Genomic DNA, 12,280 nt, shown 5'->3' on the forward strand with positions numbered 1-12,280 from the left:
GCAGCAGCATTTTATCTCGAATCAAAGTTGCATCTATAGTCTTTCACTCCTGCAGCACATTATCAATAGCCTCAAATTTTCCTCTGTACTCCACAGACTTGGCTTCCTGAACCTGCGACAGTTCAGCCACCTCATAGCAGAAGCCTATGATGATACTGATGAATCCACTCTCGCAAGAGCTGACTAGTTGGCTTCTAGTGTGACTTTTGTTTATAAAAGGCAATGAAATGAAATAAATACCAAATGAAATAAAGTACAAATGTAAAGAAAATGAAATGAAAATGTTATCTATTCATAGTAATAACCCAGCTTCCGTTTAGTATCAGATGTGTAAACACATAACTCCTGATACCCTGCAAAATATAGAAAGATATTAGCAGAAAGAACGGGGGGAAGAACTGTTAGAGAATATACAGAAAATGTTTGAGGACGCTCATAGGGTGCCATACAACCTGTACTCAAGGAAATGCAATTTCAGATACTTCATCATTGATTTATTGCTAATCTCAAGTGGTATAAAATGGTTTTCAGTGAATCAGCAAATTGTATCAAGTGCAAAACAGATCAAGGCTCTGCCTCTATAGTTCATAATTTTTTATGTCTCCAAGATGTTTTCTTTGTGGGAAACATAATTAAGAGTGCTGTAAGGGTGCAGTTGCCTTTTCAAGAAACAGTGCTACTTTTGGGAATGTGCATTTATTTGAAACAAAACAACAAATTATAACGTAATGTTCCATTTTATGTAAATTCTTTTTGAAAACAAAAGGAAAACAGCAAAACTTTGTTCATTTCATTTTAAAACAAGTAAAGCTGCCACTGCAGAAACAAAATGAAAAAAGTCACCCCTGTCCCTCCCTCAATCCCTCTCAATCTCCCCCAGATCTTCTTACCTTCTTCGTTGCTTGAAATTGTTGAAGGACTGATAGCACAAGATCATTCACCAGCACAGACAACAAGGAGTTAATAATCACCCCCCCCCCCCTCCCAGACATGTCATCTGACACTGTGTGGGAGGAGGAGGGTCTGAAAGGCTACCTAAATAAGATAGAACCTAGAGCCTTCCAAACCTGTCCTGGGGATCCCCACAGTCAATAGGATTTTCAGGATATCCAAAATGAATATGCATGAGATAAATTTGCATAACATGGAGACTCTGTATATGCAAATTTATCTCATGCATGTTCATTGTGGAGATCCTGAAAGCCCAACTGGCTGTAGGGTCCACAGGACAGGTTTGGGAAGACCAGATATAACCTGTACTAGTGAATCAAGTCCCCATCTTTCTTCATGCTTGTTATGCTGGTTATTAGGGATATATATTCATTGTTCCATTTGTTTCAGCAATATATGTGCGTATTTAATGCATGGATAGCGCCGACTACATATACGCACACTATCCATTTTGACATGCCTACTATCCAGTGGTTATATATCAACACAAACACCTGTACAGAACCATGTAACTGTATATATAATGTTTATTGTTTTCCGTCCCAGTTTCCCAAGTAAAGAATTCTTTTATGCTACCACAGTGTTTCTCCTGGAGGCATGGGGGTCCCTACTGCACACACACACCCAGATATGACCCTGAATAAGTAGACTGAGCCAGAACCGGTACCAGACAAGGAGAGAAAAATCCATCAGAAATGTTCTTCATGGAGCAAGAAATTCCATTTACTCTTGCTCCACCAGTGAGTCAATAGCAAATAGTACCAGAAGACCAAGGCTGGCATCGTTGTTCATTTCTTCTGAAGAAGAAAAAGATGCTGGCCTGAACCAGGTGCAGGTAGGCATCATTTTGGAAATGATCAGTGATTCCAGCCTCAGTCCCCAAGCATCCTTTGCAAGTGACTCACCAGCAGGGCGCTCCTGCCTTGTGATGAAAATGTCAAACAACGAAAAAGTTAAGGGGGATCAGGGGAGGGCTGGGAATGATGTTTTAAAACAAAAAGATTCCAGTGATGGCAGGGACTCAACATTTTTTTAATTGTCTTTTTTTGTTTCTTTTAAAATGTTTCTTTTCATTTTGAACAAATGAAAAAAAAAAAGAAACAAACAAAACAAAGAACAAAAAAAAAAAAGGAAAATATCCACATAAGAAAGTCAGCAAACATGCACATAAATTACAGCAATTTTCAAAGCAAACATGCACATGCATGCTCACTTTGAAAAAGTCCCAGCAAAAGTCCCCACACACAATCACACCTGCTAATTTGTTCACAGGAAATTTGTAGGCAATTTACCTGCCTACTTTTGAAAATGCAACAGTACATGTGCAAGTCCAAACTCGTCTCAATCCATCCCCATGAACGCCTCTCTTCAGCCTGGATAACCCTGTGTGCATACAGAATATCCCCTCATAGGTTTACCCGCATATCGGGCTGGCGGTTTTGTTACGAGCCTTTCCCGTGGGTAATGCCTGCATGGAAGTGCTTTGGAAAACTACCCCCTAAATGGACAGAGGAAGCCTGAATGTCGTGGACAGATAACATGGTGAATCTCCTTCAGAAACTACAGAACCGCCAGGTGGACAAGGCTTACATAGGGGCGTGGAACATCTTTCACACGCTTTTACCTGAGAATGGGAGGAAATCCCAGCTGGAAATGGGTTATTCAAGAAAATGGACATTTGGGCTTGGGATGGGGTGGAGGTTGGAGGATGAATAAGTGATGGGAGGGGAGGGAGTTGTATGTGTGCAGGAGTGTAAAGATTAAGGAGAGAAAACGGTGGGAGAAAATGAGGTTGGAAATATTTTGGCTACTGAATATTGAATACTCGCTCTGTTTTGCTGGAATTTGTTTGAAACTGAGAAATGAGTAAATGTATCATTTGTTTTATGCTTCTGATCTTATATGTTTGTTTGTTTGTTTCTTGTGCTTTGCAAATAAAAGATACAATTAAAAACCAATAAGTAAATCATCATAAGAACTTGCCATATTGGGTCAGACCAAGGATCCATAAAGCCCAACATCCTGTTTCCAACAGTGACCAATCCAGGCCACAAGTACCTGGCAAGTACCCAAACATTAAATACATCCCATGCTACTAATGCCAGTAATAGCAGTGGCTATTCCCGAAGTCAACTTGATTAATAGCAGTTTATGGACTTCTCCTCCAGGAGCATATCCAAACCTTTTTTAAACCCAGCTACACTAACTGCACTAACCACATCCTCTGGCAACAAATTCCAGAGCTTAATTGTGCATTGAGTGAAAAATAATTTTCTCTGATTTGTTTTAATTGTGCTACTTGCTGTTCCTCCTAGTACTTGTATTATCTGAAAGAGTAAATAACTGATTCACATTTAGCTGAGTAAGTTCTTTCGTGATCCTATAGACCTCTATCATATCCCCCCCTCAGCCGTCTCTTCTCCAAGCTGAACAGCCCTAACCTCTTCAGCCTTTCCTCATAGGGGAGCTGTTCCATCCCCTTAATCATTTTAGTCACCCTTCTCTGTACCCCCTCCAGTGCAACTAAATCGTTTTTGAGATGTACCCAGCATTCAAGGTGCAGTCTCACCATGAAATGATACAGAGGCACTATGACACTCTCTGTTTTATGCACTATTCCCCTCCTAATAATTCCTAACATTCTGTTTGCTTTTTTGACTGCCGCAGCACACTGAGCTGACGATTTCAATGTGTTATCCACTATGACACCTAGATCTCTTTCCTGGGTGATAACTCCTAATATGGAACCTAGCATCATTTAATTACAGCATGGGCCATCTTTCTCTTTATGCATTACCTTGCACTTGTCCACATTAAATTTCACCTGCCATTTGGTTGCCCAATATTCTAGCCTCGCAAGGATTTCTTGTAATTTATCACAATCCGCCTGTGATTTAACTACTCTGAATAATTTTGTGTCATCTGCAAATCTGATCACCTCACTAATTGTACCCCTTTCCAAATCATTTATAAATATATTAAAAAGCACTGGTCCAAGTACAGATCCCTGAGACACTACACTGTTTACTTTTTTCCATTGAGAAAATTGACTATTTAATCCTATTCTCTGTTTCCTCTCTGTTAACCAGTTTGCAATCCACAAAATATGTTAAATATGTTAATTGTCATCTAGTTATATTGTTCCATCGGTTCTACTGTTTTATGTAAAGCCCCTCTCTCTGTTGGGCAGTTTTTCGTTTTCGTTTTATGTAAACCAGAGTGATTTGTAGTCTCTACAAGAATTTCGGTATATAAAAATTAAAAATAAATAAAATAAATAAATAAAGGAAGATTGCCTCCCATTCCCTGACTTTTCAGTTTTCTTAGAAGCCTCTCATGTGGGATTTTGTCAAACACCTTCTGAAAATCCAAGTATACTACATGCACTGGTTCATCTTTATCCATATGTTTATTCACCCCTTCAAAAAAGTGTAGAAGATATGTGAGGCAAGACTTCCCTTGGGCTGTGTCCCATTAAACCATGTCTATCTATATGTTATGTCATTTTATTCTTTAGAATAGTTTCTATGATTTTTCACAGCACTGAAGTCAGGCTCATCAGTCTATAATATTCCGGATCATCCCTGGAGCCCTTTTTAAATATTGAGGCTCCATTGGCCAGTCTTCAGGTACAATGGACAATTTTAATGATATATCTTCAGAGGGCTAGCCATGTTAGCCGAGTGTAGCAAAAAATGACAGGAGTCAGGTTGCACTTTATAGACTAACCAATTTATTGAAGCATGAGCTATCGAGGACAGTAATAGGTTTGAAATTTTATTTTTCAGTTCCTTAAGAACCCTGGGGTGTATACCATCTAGTCCAGGTGATTTGCTACTTTTGAGTTTGTCAATCTGGCCTACTACATCTTCCAAGTTTAATGTGATTTGGTTTCATCTGAATCATCATCCTTGAAAACCATCTCCAGAATGGTTATCTCCCCATCATCCTAATTAGTAAACACCAAAGCAAAGAATTCATTTTGTCTTTCCATGATGGCCTTATCTTCCCTAAGTGCCCCTTTAACTCCTCGATCATCTAATGGGCCAACCAACTCCCTTGCAACCATCAATATAGAAACAAGAAGTGTGGACTTTGTAGACAGAGGGATTTCTCTCATTGTCTGTCTACTGGAAAAACTCTTGCCAAAGGCTTTTAATGGTCTGATGTCAAATATTTTCCTTCATTTAAAACCTATAAGAAAAATAGAACATTGTTCAACATTTGTGTCACTACTCTAGACGTATCACTGATTACATAATTATTCCCAATCAGGACAATTTTAATTTAAAATGATCTTAAAGTTATATGTATGATAAAGCTAAGAAAACAGTAACATGTCAAAGAGTACAGAGTAGTCACAATATTTATTGTAGATCCAGACATCCTGAATCTCCTTCTAAAACTACTTAGTTAAGCCAGCTTTTATTTTCCCAGTGTTATAATGCCAGTGTGATAGTTTCCTCCCTCTATTGTCTTACTTTTCCTAAAATATAGGTAGGCAAGTGTCAAGTAAAGGAAAGGTCCTGACTCCTTTCAAAACTACAAAGGGGCCATGAAGAACCAGGCCCTCCAGTTAAAAAAAAATCCTTAATTTAAAATTGTCCTTATGAATCTGAAACCCTTCATTAAAGTATTACTCCTGCTTGCTCTTAAGACTGTTTTCATCTTCAGTGCTTGCCCTGGGGCTCATCATGGTAAAAAGGTTTCAGCTAACAAACCAAGGTTAAGTCAAACAGGCAGAATCTTCCTGGCTCAGGTGCTAAAGTTAATGTGCACCTTAGGGAGATGCAAAGCACTGATGCATGTACGGGAGCAAGGAAGACCTAAGCTACATCTCATAAATTATGTTTTCTAAAAATCTAAGGCTTTGTATTTTGACAACTAGAGCAACTGATATAGAATTTTCAATGAATGCATCCAACAGATGTTTGCTTTTTTTCCAGATGTAGTTCGACACAGTTTATCTATAATTGATCCGTCATATAGTCTGGGTCTACAGAGTCAGAAGTTCTATTACAATTTTGGATATGATATTGACTAAAAGAATGGGAGGATTGACATTTTCCTATTTCAAAAATGAGCAGACTTAGAGAAGGTAATTTTGTAACATCACAGATTACTTAAGTGACAAAACACACATCAATCAGTTCCATGCACCAAATTTCATAGGGAATGTACACACATAGGTTCACTTTGAAAATGACTGCACCAAAAGTACCTGCATTACGTGACAGTGGCTATCCGGAGTGCATCGATTTCCTGTATAAACTTCCATGCATACTTTTTAAAATCAAAAGAGCATGTACTTAAGTGAGAATTCTGCCCTCCAGCATCGCCTTCGCACAGCCCGGGTAAACGTCTGCGTGAACATGACATACACGCTCACGTTTACTTGAACATTGGGCTGACGGTTTTATAAAGCCCCATTTTTGCACACAAAATAACATTTTACACACAGAATTGCATTTGAAAATGACCCCCCGAAAGCTTTCACACCTGTGTTTTAAAAAGAGATGACCTTATTCTTAATTTTTGCAAGTAAAGAGAATTTTAAGCTATAAGGAAGAATGTCAAGTTGAGATGCAAGACATGTTTAACAGGTTGTTTTTTTTTGTTTTTTGAGCCAGGATATGATAGGCAAGCGGTTTGTGAACAGCCCCAGAAAGCTGAAGGACAAGTGAGGGAAGATAAACAAAACAGAGTGGAAGAAAAATCAGAATGTTACAACTTACGACCCTTTTTTGGAATGTGTGAGAAAGTGTGTGATAAAACATTGAGCAGCCTTATCCAATGCTAAGCACTTTCATCAGGTTTGTCACTGTTTTCCTAGAAAAGGGTTATGAAGAAGGACAAAACTGGATGTTTTTGCCGAAGTAAAGAAGGGCCATTATCCATTATGAAAATGCACACAGTGTAATATTTGGCAAGATGAGACTTTTTCTCACCTGTTGACTGTTAAACAAACAATTCCGATCACATGATTTAGGTTGGCAAAATGGCAAGAGCTGGAAGAATACATTTGTGTGTCTTCAGAGATCTATTCCAACTGCTAATTCTAAGATACTTGTGATCTGTTGGTAAATGGAGAAGGTACAAAGAAGGGCAACCAAAATGATAAAGGGGATGGAACAGCTCCCCTATGAGGAAAGGCTGAAGAGGTTAGGGCTGTTCAGCTTGGAGAAGAGACGGCTGAGGGGGGAATATGATAGAGGTCTTTAAGATCATGAGAGGTCTTGAACGAGTAGATGTGACTCGGTTATTTACACTTTCGAATAATAGAAGGACTAGGGGGCATTCCATGAAGTTAGCAAGTAGCACATTTAAGACTAATCGGAGAAAATTATTTTTCACTCAACGCACAATAAAGCTCTGTAATTTGTTGCCAGATGATATGGTTAGTGCAGTTAGTGTAGCTGGGTTCAAAAAAGGTTTGGATAAGTTCTTGGAGGAGAAGTCCATTAATGGCTATTAATCAATTTTACTTAGGAAATAGCCACTGCTATTAATTGCATCAGTAGCATGGGATCTTCTTAGTGTTTGGGTAATTGCCAGGTTCTTGTGGCCTGGTTTTGGCCTCTGTTGGAAACAGGATGCTAGGCTTGATGGATCCTTGGTCTGACCCAGCATGGCAATTTCTTATGTTCTTATGTTCTTAAATGTTTTAAAGAAAAGAAGCAGCCAATTTCAGCATTACAAGATATGGTTCTAGATCATATTCTGGCATTAAACAAGGAGGAGGTCAGAGTGATAGACATTTCTAATTAACAGGGTTATTCATCAAAATGCGTCAGGGCCATAATGCCCATGATAATGCCATAATGCATGCGTTATTTTTCGCAAATTTTCAAAATTTAGTCAAAGGGGAGGAGTTCATGAAAATGAGGGGTGTTTAACGTTGCATGCGATAGCGTAATCCATGTTTTAACACTGGAAATAACTAGACCTTTTTTCCAGGTGTTATCTCTCTCTCACAAAACATGGAAAGGCCTGCCTGGGCACTTTGCAACCTGTGATATAGAAATTTCACAGGGTGCAATAAATATAACACTGTGGTAAAATACCAAAGTAAGTGATAAACTAGCACATGTTGCAGTATCTCAAAAATTACCCTAACCATGCCTCCCCCCCTTTTTTTTTTTATCACAGGCATTATTCATGCAAAATTTATAGCAAAATGATGAATCTAGGTCTAAGACATAAAATGGAATGTAGGCGCAGAGACTGAACTCTTTTCGATTGAAAATGTAAATGAGGATTTTGACATGAGTGCTTCTTTGCTTGTTAGAGCAGACTGTGATACCTTTCTTTGGAACAGTGTCAGAATAATCTGAACATATTGTAGTGAATTAATTTTCAAAATCAGAAAGAGGCCGGCATTCAGCGCTATTTGTCTGGCCGAGTTTGGACATTGACCAGCCCCAAATAATCTGGCTGACTTTAAGACAGCTGGGAATACCCAGCAGTGTGCCCGCACCTCTGAATATCCATGCAAAGTTAGCCAGATGACTTTATCTGGCTAACTTTGCTAGCCAGCCAGCAGCTGAATGTGGACCTTAACGGTGCTTCCTTCATCTGAAACGCAATTCTGCCACTTTAAGACCCTAGCATGAGGGGCTAAGATTGAGAATTTGAAACTGGAGTGACAGAATAGTGACAGGGAGCATTTTTTGTGGAAACATGGTAAGATAGCTTTACCTTCTCCTTCCTCATTATTTTTTGGTATTACAGCCAGGTGCATCATTTGAAGAATCTTGTATGCCAGAAAAAGACAGAACGTGTAGCTCGATTGTATTACCCACAATTAAAGCGTTTCTTCTCAGCATTCTTAACAATTTTTTCTTTGAAGCAAAATTCATTGCAGAAATCCATGAATAATTTGAATGCCTAATTGAATCACTAGGAGAACCATTTCATCAAAGAACTTAAATATTTATTGAGGCCAACACTATAAAAGAATTTGATTCACACCTTTTCATTGTACATTTTCTTGAATTATTGTAATGAAGTTCAGAAAACAGATTAGCAGAGCGGTGTCCTTAGAAGGGACCATGTTCTAAAACTTATGATACAAATCTTTTTCAGTCTTCATGTATGGTACTCTCTGAATTAGCCAAATTCATTTTGGATGTCAGAGGGCAAATGTCAAGGTATTCAATTTTTCACAAATTGCAATTGTAGTAAAATTTGAAAAAAAAAAAAAAAAAGAGATTCAGGCTGAAAAATTCACCGCAATCTCAAAAAAAGATGTTGTTCCATGCAGGGAGAAGAACCATCATAGACACTTCACTAGCACAACCAGTAACACCCAACAGCCTGCCTCTCAGGCATAGTCGACCTAAATATGAGCCATTTGTGCTACTCTGAGAGCCCTTAAATCTGAAATTGTATTTATTCCTGCTTCAGTTTGGAGTAAATTGCAGCTTGGATGGTAGCTCATCTCCATTTATTTTTATGAATACTTTTTGTAAACTTTAAAAATCTTTCCATGAATTTGAATAAATTTATTTTTATTTATTTTATTTTATTTTTAAAAGTATATAGGCCTGGATTCTCTAAGGTTGCAGACCTTAGAGAATCTGGCGGTAACAGGGGGCATGAAACAGGGGGTGGTCCTGCGATAGCCTGCAGCTATCGCAGGACCATGCCATCGCTGCCGGCATGGTGTAGTTATTCAGCGCGAAACTGACGGCGATAAGGAATCTTACCTTTCGCCGCCAGCGATGTGTCCGCAGCGTCGGCCCCAGTGCCGTCTCAAATCCTCCTCTTCCGGAGCCGACTCCGCCCCGACTCTGCCCCAAGCTAGCTATCGCACACGAAAGTGTTAGAGAATGACCCCCATAGTCTCTACCCTCCAATAGTTCAGAGAGAGTAACAAATGTCACGTATACAAATGAAAACAAATATGCACCCACTCGATCTGTTCATACATGTTCAGTGGAGCATATCCCCTTGAAAAATTATTTTCCTTAATTTTAAAGCTTTCCTTTTCTTCAGCTGCTTAAAGTTTCAAAGGGAGGGTAATTTTTGAATACCACATAAAGTCTGCGCATACCTGTTATGCCCAGACTTTGCTACTAATTTTCAAAGCGATTTTATGCTGCGGTAAAGTTCCCTAGTATATGCACAAGTTACATGCAGGATGTTACACCTGCTCCTACTAGTGAGTAATGTTTGCATGGAAACTTATGCACAAATGTTTGAAAACACAAAAGTCTGCATTTAATTCCTGTCCCCAGCCCAACTCCACCCCCGAACACCTACCACAGGTGCATATAAATGTATGTCCATAAACAAGTTACACACAAACTGGTTTTATGCATGTAACTGGCTTTGAAAATTACTCTCTCAAAGGGCTGGTATTGCTTCTCTTTGATATTTTAGGAATGTTCGCCTTTTAAAATATATTTTTCTTCACGTCAACTGTAAAATGATGCAACAGACAAACCAAACACCAGTGTTTTGGGAAGGAGGTTGACTGCTTCTGGGGGAGTGCCTTCAACAAATACTTCAGTGAAATTCTATCCATATAGCCATGAGACATGATCCTTCTTGAGAAACAGTCTTTACTGGGAAAACAGAACACCCAAGGAGCTTATATTAACTTCAAAACTGGCAGACTTTTGATAGCCTGGTGCAACCCCCTGAGGGGGTAGGGTAGCAACCTGAGGACCATTGCCTGAGCCCATTACATCAGAGGCTGAATCAGCCTAAAAGAGAACCTATAGCTGCTGGGAGATCCCATCCTGCCCGGTGGCCCAGCTAAAGAGGTGGTCCCGTATCCATCAAGGGAATGGGGATCCTGTCCCACCCGGCCAAGAAGAGTCCCTGCAGCCACCAAGGGATCCATCCCACCCAGCAGCCCAACTGGAGGAGGCCCTGCAATCACTGAAGGATAGTGTCCCACCCAGCAGCCAAAATGGAGGAGGCCTGCAGTCGGTCCAACTAGAAGAGCTCCTGTATTCTCTGGGGGATCACTTCCTGTCTGCTTGCTAGAGAGGGAGTATGTGTGTGTGTGTATGTATTTGTGCCTGAGAGAGAGGGAGTATATGTGTGTGTGTGTGTGTGTGTGTAAATATGTGAGAGCATGTGTGAGTTTGAAAGAGGGAACATTTGTGTGTGTGTGTGTGTGTGTGTGTAAGTATGTGCGAGTTTGAGAGAGAGAGCTTGTATATGTATATGAGAGAGAACGTTTGTGCACCTCTCTTCCCTTCTCTCTAATCTTCAACAATCTCAGGGTGACCAGAAGTAAAAAATTACCAGGTACAGAGAGTGAGTAATTAAGTTATGCTTATTGATTTTAATTAATCAGGTGTTATTTAATGTTCCAGCTGTTTTGAAATATTTTATTGGTACTTGGGAAATTTTTAAAAAAAGTATAGGAGTTTTTAATTACTGGATGTTATTCTGTTAATCAGATATTTTGAAATATTTATTCTTTTTATTAGTATGGTTTTGCTATTATGATTTATGCTTTATATTTCTTGATGTTATTGTTTGATGTTTTCTGAGGAATGGTGATGTTTCTGTTATTCAGTGTTGTACTACATACAGAGTCTGACTTGTTACAGTTTCCAGATCAGTTTTTGTCTTCATGTTTCCATTTATAGTTTATGGTCACTTCATTCTGTATTTGGTGAGAGTGTGTCCTGCATGTGTAATTGAGGCTAAGTATTCTACTAACTTGTCATTTCTAGGGATCTATAGCAACCTGGCTTGTTCTATTTCCTTAAAAGGAGGTGTATTGTTTTAGGACCTGGTGTAATAATTATAAGGTCACATTTTCATAGGTAGGGTTGTAGATGTTTGAGAGCTGGCAGTTAATACTGTTTTGGTATTGGAAGTTTACTATATTGCAATTATAATTTAGTTTACTCAAGGCTTTCTGAGGTCCAACCCCCACACCCAACATGCGTTACAATAGATAATCCAATCCAGCAGGTGTGTTACAAAATAAATTGCAAAGGTCCATATAGAAAAACCTGGAAAAAACAATTAAACAAGAAAAGTTCAATAATTCCAACATGCCAAATCTTTATTGAGATGTCAGTCCCCCGACACGGACCGTGTTTCGCAAGGGCTGCATCAGGAGGGACCAATTACATGTAGTGAAATAAAGTAATATCAATGGCATTACACACTGATTATTCCTTTTGATGTATTTAATGGGGTATGTATTTCTCTTTTTGTTTTATATCTTTATATTTGTCTTACCCTTTCTATGGTCCTGACATTTGTTTAAATGATTTTGTTTTCACAGAGACGACTCTCAAGAGTATAATTCGGAACTTATACGGATAAGTACGACTTTTAAGACTTATCCAGCTAA

This window comes from Rhinatrema bivittatum, chromosome 7 (genome assembly GCF_901001135.1).
Source record: "Rhinatrema bivittatum chromosome 7, aRhiBiv1.1, whole genome shotgun sequence".
NCBI lineage: Eukaryota > Metazoa > Chordata > Amphibia > Gymnophiona > Rhinatrematidae > Rhinatrema > Rhinatrema bivittatum.